We start from the raw sequence: 9244 nt of genomic DNA on the forward strand, positions 1-9244 counted from the left end.
ATTGGATAGTTAGGAGTTCTATGGAGATTCTGCAATCCCTTGATAGCTTGTTTATGAAACCATGAGCTGTGTGGTCTTGTGCCGTGGAAGACCTTTGAAAAGGCTCAGATGAAGACCCCAGCAAGGTAATGAATCACTCATGATTTGGCTTCAATAGATGCCTAGTATAACTATGTAGAAAATATGGCAATATTTTTACATTGATATTTAAAAATTGCTTCAAACATATAAGCAGGGAATTTATCATCTTATTTACTTCCACTCAAAGATGATTAACTGTTTACTTCTCACTTAATCACCCATCAAGAAATGTAGAAATGGTTTCCAAATATTTGACATCTACTAACTTTCTTAATAAAATCAATACATAAACTCGAGTGTTTGAGGGAAAAAAATAGTTTAGTCCTTTGAAACTGCAAAAATATTCCTATCTAATCATTACAAATGTTTGTTTTCAGTCTGTTAAGGCATTTTCTTTTTTTCTTTTTCTGACGGGCCTATGAAGAGTGATTTGGAAATTTCAGTCTTAAAGAAAAAAAATGGGCACCATTGTACAGTAAAATCAAACCAGTGGAACAGCTCTGTGGTTCATTCTGATAATGAGGGAAGACAAGTCAGTCCAATAAAAATTATAAAGTGAAGAGAATATTTGAGATAATTTGGTGATAAAGAATATTCTGTGTCATTTAGAATGTTTTGTGAAAATCAAAATCAGTTTTCAATTATGAACGTTACTGTGTGTGTTTGAGTGTGTGTACAAAACTTTATAGATGGATATGAACATTTAAGCTTTCAGAAAATAAGGCACCTACAAATATAAATGCTTATTCTATTCTGTTAAATTAAGGAATATGTATTTCCAAAACACTGGAGTCCACAATCCAAGGAGAAGCAGTTAAGCCAATTGAAGCCTGAGGACTGAGCTTTATGCTCTCACCTGGAAATTAGGTGAAGGGATATGGAAATGGTAGCTGTAGCAGAGTAACGTTGGAAGTGTTCCTCAAAAACTGTAATAGCAAAACCAAGCCCCTATGATGACACCCACTGCAAGAAATCAAGAAATTAGGGCATCGCTTCTCGGCCTTTTGGCTAAGATCAAGTGAAGAAATTAGGGCATCTGAGTGTCTCAGTCAGTTAAACGTCTGCCCTCAGCTCAGGTCATGATTGAGCCCCGCATTGGGCTCCCTGTTCAGCGAGGAGTCTGCTTCTTCCTCTCTCTCTCTGCCCCTCCCCCCACTCCTGTGCCCACACTCTCTGTCAAACAAATAAAATCTTTAAAAAAATTAATCAGGAAATAACAGCAGGGGCCACAAAACTCTGGCAGGTCAGGACTTGGATGGTATAAGTATCTCTTCAGAAGGAAAGACAGGTATCAATGTGTCAAATGATGGATGTGGGAAGTAGAGAACCACAAAATTGCCACAAGGCATGCACTGGAACATGGGCAGGACAATTTGAGGAAAATCTACTGAAATTATAAGTATTTTTTTCATATGCTAAACTGTGGATGATTAGCATGGGCCAGTGATTTAAGATGATGTGACAAGAGCAATCTGATGTCTATGGAATCTGCAAAATCCCTTCTACAACAGAGCCTGATATTGAGGACAGACTATTCTAAAGAGAATCTAAATTTATCAGAAGAAGATCCATAGGGGCAAAAGTAAGAGTTAGGTATGTTTATTATGAACAAAGAAGACTACTAGGAGATTTCAAATGGTAAAGGACCATAACTTAAAGGACTGATGGAAATTACAGGGAGCATGTTAGAGCCTGAGCCTAGAAAAACTCTTTGAACCTCAAAAGTCACAAAACTAATATAATGTAGAGAAATAAAAAAATAGCACAGCACAAATTATCACAATTAAATCCCATACTCTTTTTTTTTTTTTAAGATACATTGAAATAGAATATTGACTTTGTAGGAAGCAAAAGTACTCCAAAGAGGCATGCCAAAGAACAAACAGAAATAAACCATGTGTTTCCAAACATGCAAAAATAAATTAAGAAAATGATAGAAGGTATAAAACAGCAGCATAAATCTAAAATAGAAAAATTCAGAAATGCGCTGATAGCACATAGAAAAAGATATGAAATAAATGAACAGCAGTATCAACCTAGGCACACAGATAAATTCTTTAGACAAACAGAATAAGCAAAGGGAGAAAAACTTTTAAAATAAAAATAAATGAAAGCTAAAAGGGAACCAAGAAAAAGTGACTGGTATAGGGTGTGTATAAAGACTGTCTGATAGATTGGTAAAAGATGACCCCAAACAAAAACCAAAGCAAAGAAACCGACGTTGAGAAATTTTAAAATTTCTCAAAAACAATATATTCCATCAATAAAACCCCACTCAGCTGTAAATACTGTACTTCACCAATACTGTACCCATATATAAAACATTATAAAAAGGTATATCATAAAGTTGAAAAAAAAGAATATTAGTTGTTGAATTATTTTAGCTTCTTCAGATATTTTAGTTTGTTGTAGTTGATAAAAAGTAGGATCTTTTCTGCAAGAAGAATCCTGTAGAATCTTTTTTGCTTCCCAATATCCTTAACTCTTTCATAAAACTTGTTGCCAAATACTGGTCCTTCTTTTATCATAATTTGAGCATTTGATTTTTTTTTTCCAAACAAATCTTTATCCTTCCAGCACACTCCAGCCTCTGGGGAATCATTCAGTCACTAAGTACAGCACTGAGTTTCCCTCTGTGTTGGTCACAGAGAAACAGTGTCCCAACCTTTGTGAGTCTCTTGCCTATAGCTGATGTGCTCTCATTTTTAACTCGCTCTACAATTATTTGTGTCTTTCCAGATATTATGATTTTCTCAGATGTGTCTGAGATGGCGGGCTACTTTTACTTGGAACATTCTGCACTAAGAGAAAGAGCCCAGGTTCTGGCTTCAAAAACACTCAAGTTTAAGCCTCATCTCTGGCTCATACTAAACATAGAACTTAAGTAAAGAACTTAATCTTTCTAAGCCTCATTTCCTCAGCTGTAAGAGGGCTTTAATGATATTTTACTCCATGGTTTATTGTGGGGATTAATGGGCCAGCATATGAAAGTGCTTTGTAAACTGAAAGTGCCCCACAGGTTTAAGGTTACAAGACCACTGAAAATATCCACATCAGATTCGGTGTGTCGGGTATGGAATTCATCTAACAGTCATTCAAAAAGCATTTACGAGATGCCTGTGAGCTATAGGGCCAGGGCTGGCTGCTGCACCCCCTCCTAACTACCCCCGTATATCTCCCATCCTAATGCTCACAAGTTTGCCCAGAGTGTTTCATCTATCCACCTATGCATTTGCAAAATTTCGGCGTCACTTGAAATCATTTCTTCTTCCTAATTACCCATGTCCAGTTAATGTCCTTCTGGCTTTCTGCTGTTTTCTTTCTAAAGTTTCTGAATCTCTTCCATCATTTCCTTTCTTATACCAATATCTATTTAAGGAAACCTAAAATATAAAACTTGAGCATTGTCCAATTTTTGAAAATTGTTCATTGTGTTCAAATTAAATGAACATAGTTTAACTAAGTATTTTCACCAAAAAGATGCTAGCAGTTGTAGAGTGACTTACTTCAACGTATTTATAGGAGTAGACAGTAGAACAAGTGTACAGTGCTTTCAATGTCAAAGGTCTATAGCACAAAGAGATAGCTACGAAATATACATATTTCATAGCTATCTCATATATATAATTAAATTATTTATAATAAATAATTTATTTTATAAATTATAAATTTATAAATATAATTAATTTTATAAATTATATATACTTATATATATATTAAAATAAATTATATTAAAAATTTGGTCAAGAACTATACCCAGGTAAGTACCAGGCCTAGAAAATTTCACAGCATGTTCTACCAATTATTTAAGAAAGACAATAAAATGAAATTCATTTACTATAGCAAATGAAGTATCTAGGAATAAAAGCAACAAGAAATGTGCAATATTTACATAAGGAAACTTTAAAATATGACTTTTCCTGTCATAGAGCATGGGAACTGAGAAAAATAAAAAAAAGAATTTCAGTTTTTAAAAATGAAATTAAGATTATATTGACATTAAAAAAATCACTCAAACACTTACTGAATGGGTTGATAGCCTTTCTAGAGGCAGATCTTCCCATCTTCCAGGCCATGGCAAGGCATTTTTTTTTAAAGATTTCTTATTTATTTATTTGATAGACAGAGATTGCAACTAGTCAGAGAGGAAGGCAGGGAGAGAGGGGAAGAAGCAGGCTCCCTGCTGAGCAGAGAGCCCCGATGCGGGGTTCGATCCCAGGACCCTGGGATCATGACCTGAGCTGAAGGCAGAAGCTTTAACCCACTGAGCCACCCAGGCGCCCCCATGGCAAGGCATTTTTGAATCTTCCTGTGGGAATGTCATTGTAGAGGGCAATGGAAACAAAACAATCTCTTCCATGGTCCAGTGAGTTCAAATCTCTCATCAGGGAAAAACAGCAGCAGAATAGAGAGAGAAACATCTCTTCAGATTCCAGAACAAGACCTTTAGAGAAGTTAACAAAATACACACATACAAAGCCCTCAGTCAGCTCTGTGTCAGGAAAGCTAAAGACACTGGAATCTTCTCTGGAACAAACTAATGGATCTATCACAGTAACTAAGGTCAGCAAGGAACCTTCTGACCCTGATGATCCATTTGAAACTATAGCCAAAGAAAATTTACTTTTAGGGGAAGATGTTGCCTTTATTGACTTGGAAGAAGTTTCTTCTGAAGCTGATAATGAAATGGACAAAAAAGACATGTCAAAAGATTGCTTTTCTCTTGACCTAGAAGAAGTAAGGAAGGCCAACTCATGAATAATAAAATGCAAGTGCGGGCAGCCCTGAAATTTTCAGGAGCAGATAGTAATGTTGAACTGAAGGGAGCCATAGATTTAAAAACCTATGAGAAGCAAGATATAATGCTAGATATGGACAAGCAATCCGGTTCCCCAGAAAGCCATGTGGAAAACACATGCAACGTATGTGAAGATCTAGATAATTTAAACACATGAATATTACCTTAATAAAAACAAAGAAAGGTCACATTTATCTGAACAGTTATAGAAAGCAGAATTAAATGATGGCAAAAGTATTGAGCCAATGGGAATATACATCACCCTTAGTAATTCTCTTTCCTAGGTAGGTGATCCCTTGCACTGCAACTGGCCTCTCCTACAGAAGCAAATAGGAACAAAGAGTCTCCAGACAATTCTTCAGAATCTGCTCTGTACAACAAACACCAAAGCATGCAAATGAATAATAAGTTTGAAAATTCAGTTATGTGTACTAAAGAGAATTCAAGTATCTGTTGAAGATATTTCTTCAAAAGAAGAAGAAAGTAAGACTCCACCCATGTTTTTGTGCATTAAAGTAGGAAAACCAATGAAAAAAATTCGTTGTGACTCATACTGCAGCCACCGTCCAACAGTATGGCAAATGCAGAAAGCAGTCAGTGCAATGTTTGTCTGTTCCTCTGGAGAGCCTGTGTTAGCAGCTATCAGGTATTTAAGAAGAAAATATTCTGTGCCCTGCCCCCAGAAGAAGTGCAGTCTTGGGCTGCTCTACTCTGGTCAGTGGACTAATGAACCACAGAATCAAACAGTGAAGAATGAGAATTCCTAAAAACAGTGTGCCCTGGATTGAGATTCTTCATCTATTTGAAACATAATTTCTTAAGTTGAAAAATGGGTCATTGTGTTAAGTGGTTGGCTCATGTATGAACAAACTGATGCATTTATTATTCATGAATGCATATAACCTGGCATGTACTGGTCTATTCTAGATAAGTGACTGGGACTCTACCTTGAAAAGGTTATGAAATCTGATGAGTTTCTAGCACTTTCTAGAGACTTCGTATGATTGTATTCCACAGATTTGGATACTGTCCTATGTAAAAAATATAATCATCATTTTCTTAATACTAAAAGATTATTTCTTTATTTAGAAAGAACCAATAATCCTGTTTAAATTAAAGCTTTTCTTTTTTACTAATAAAAAAAAGCTCAAAAATGTAGCACAAAAAATCACAGACGAATCACTCTTGAATATCAATTTAAAATATCTAAAATAAAATATTAGGAAATAGAATCCCAACTTCAACATGGCAGTGATACATCATGACCCAGTAGTAGTTAAAGTTATAATGTCAAGATGCTTTGGTTTAGTATATTTTATTCATTATATTAATAAATGAAAGTTAAAAAAGCCTTATGATCTTCTCATTGTCTATTCAATAGGCAGTTTAAAGTGCATAATCCATTCTTTATAAAAATTTTTAATTAAATGAAGATAATCACTTTCATAGCAGATGAAATGAATTCATATCTCTTTAATGGTAAAATAACAGTTTCCATATTAACATTTTCTTAATGTTCTGAAAACATATGAAACCTTAAAGGAAGCATTATCTTTAAAGTAAGAATTATAACAAGAGTACTTTCTTCTCCTTCTTCTCTTTCTTCTTCTCTTTCTTCTTCTTCTTCTCCTTCTCCTTCTCCTTCTCCTTCTCCTTCTCCTTCTCCTTCTCCTTCTCCTTCTCCTTCTCCTTCTCCTTCTCCTTCTTCTTCTTCTTCTTCTTCTTCTTCTTCTTCTTCTTCTTCTTCTTCTTCTTCTTCTTCTCCTCTTCAGCATTGTTCTGATATACAGTTTAATCTGGTTAGATAAAAATAGAAATGAAAGATAAAAATCTTAAAGGAGACCTTGGTTTTCAGGAAAATGGAGTAAGTGCACTTTTTCTAATTCCTTCTGCAAAGTGTAACAAAAAACCCTGGACATTACACATAAGACAAACATAAAGAGACACTGAAAAGTGGAGAGAAAGAGGTAGACCAGCTAGACACATTGACACTCAAGGAAATACGTGATGGTGAGTTTTTTGGATTTTCTCTTTGCCTGCTATTTCTCAGGCTTGGAGCTAAGTTGTTGACCTGAAACCCAATGTATGCAGACAGAAAAAACCCCAGCAAATCTTGCTCCCTCTATCCCAAGGACTAGAGAGAAATTCAATTAGACAGGTAAGTTTAGACAATAACTACTCTCCCCTAGCCAAATGCTACAGATAATACTATGGTTTCATCTCTAAACAGCGCAAAATGCGAGTGAGGAGCCTGGAGTTCCAGCTTTGCAAGACTGTCAGAAGGTGCCCTGATAACCTGATCATGAGGTATGACAGCAGGTCAAGTTAAAGGTTAAGTTTACTATATAGTTGCAGGATTAAGGTAGTGTGGTACTGCCTAAGGGATAGATACTTAGATCTAGAACCAAAATAACAAAAGGACAAATAGACCCACACTCTTCTTCCAACCTGCTTTTTTTAAAGATTTTATTTATTTATTTGACAGAGAGATAGAGAGAGAGCACAAGTAAGCAGAGCAGCAGGCAGAAGGAGAGAAGCAGCCTCTTCGCTAAGCACGGAGCCTGATGCGGGGCTTGATCCCAGGATCCTGGAATCATGACCTGAGCCAAAAGCAGACGCTTAACCAACTGAACCACCCAGGTGCCCCCTCCAACCTGATTTTTTACAAAGGTGTAAAACTGATTCAATGGGGGTAAAAAAACCTTTTCAACATATGGTGCTGGAGCAATTGGATATCTATGGTGGGGGGGGGAATAAAGGAATCTTGACCTAAACCTCACACCTTACACAGAAATTAATTCAAACTGGATCATGGAATTAAATGCAAAACTAAAACTTGTTTTATAAAATAGGAGAAACTTTCCATGATGTGGAGCTAGGCAAAGACTTCTTAGACTTGGCAGCAGGATGAAAACACACAGTACAGAGTGGGAGAAATATTTGCAAACCGCTTACTTAACAAAAACAACCACATAGAATATTAAAAAAAAAAGAACTCTTAAAACTCAGCAGTAAAAAGGCAAACAATCCAATTAGAACAAGGCAAAAAGTCAAGAAGAGACGTATCACTGAAGAAGATGCATAGACTGCAAATGAGCACATGAGGAGGGATGTTTAACATCATTTGCTGTTAGGGAAATGGGAATTAGAATCACAAGGAAATATCACTACGCACCCAATTTATTTGAATGGCTAAAGTGAAAAACAAAAAGAAAGAAAGAAAAAAAGCAAAAAGAAAAGAGAAATATGACATCGCCAAATGCTGATGGGGGTGGAGAAGAACGGAGTTGCTTTCGTACATTACTAGTGAAAATGGAAAATGATACAACCACTCTGGAAAGTACTATCCTATTCAAAATGCTGAATATACAAACTTGCAATTACACTTCTAGGCATTTACTCCAGAGAAATAAAAACCTGTACACAAATGATCATTGAAATTTTATCCATAATAATCAAAAACTGGAATCAACTCAGAATCAACCCAACAAGCCAATTGCAAATGGCTTTTTACTCTTTTCTTCTATTTATAATATTCCTCAAATGACAAAAGTACAGAAATGGAGAAAAGATTAGGGTCCAAGTAGGGTTAAAGAGAGAGTAGAAGTAAGAGACAAGTGGGTGTGTCTATAAAAAGGAACCTGGGGGACCCTGATGTGATGGAAATCTTGGTGTAGTTTGACTGTATCAAAGTCCATATCCTGGTTGTGCTATTGTGTTGTGTTTTTGCAAGATGTCACCATGTGGAGAAACTGGGTAAAAGATACACAGGATCTCTCCGTCTCTCTGTATTATTTTTTAGAGTTGCATGTGAATCTACAATTATTTTGCCACCAATTTTTTTTTTTTAAATCTGTTAAAAAAACAACTTATGGGGGAACCTAGATGGCTCTGTCCTTTAAGCATCTGCCTTTGTCTCAGGTCATGATCTCAGGATCCTGGGACCAAGCCCCACACTGGGTTCCCTGCTCAATAGAGAGTCTGCTTCTCCATTTCACTCTGTCCCTTCCCCTGCTTTTGTTGTCTCTTCCTCAAATAAGTAAATAAAAACTTTAAAAAAAAAAAACAAAACTTATGATTGGGGTGCCTGGGTGGATCAGTGGGTTAAAGTCTCTGCCTTTGGCTCAGTTCATGATCTCAGGGTCCTGGGATCGAGTCCCACATTGAGCTTTCTGCTCAGCGGGGAGTCTGCTTTCCCCTCTCTCTCTCTGACTGCCTCTCTGCTTGTGATCTCTGTCTGTCAAATAAATAAATGAATGAATAAAATCTTTAAAAAGATGAATAAATTTCACTATAAGAAAACCCTTATTTTAAGATATTATGTTTTGCCTAGAAAACTGAGAAACAAGAAAAGATAAAAATAAT

At 36.0% G+C, this 9244-nt stretch overlaps 1 pseudogene; it reads left to right on the forward strand.

The window, feature by feature from the left end:
- Positions 1–4416: 4416 nt before the first annotated feature.
- On the forward strand, positions 4417–5515 carry LOC123956100 (annotated as a pseudogene).
- The last annotated feature ends 3729 nt before the right edge of the window (positions 5516–9244 follow it).

Source organism: Meles meles, chromosome 14 (genome assembly GCF_922984935.1).
Source record: "Meles meles chromosome 14, mMelMel3.1 paternal haplotype, whole genome shotgun sequence".
Taxonomy (NCBI): Eukaryota; Metazoa; Chordata; class Mammalia; order Carnivora; family Mustelidae; genus Meles; species Meles meles.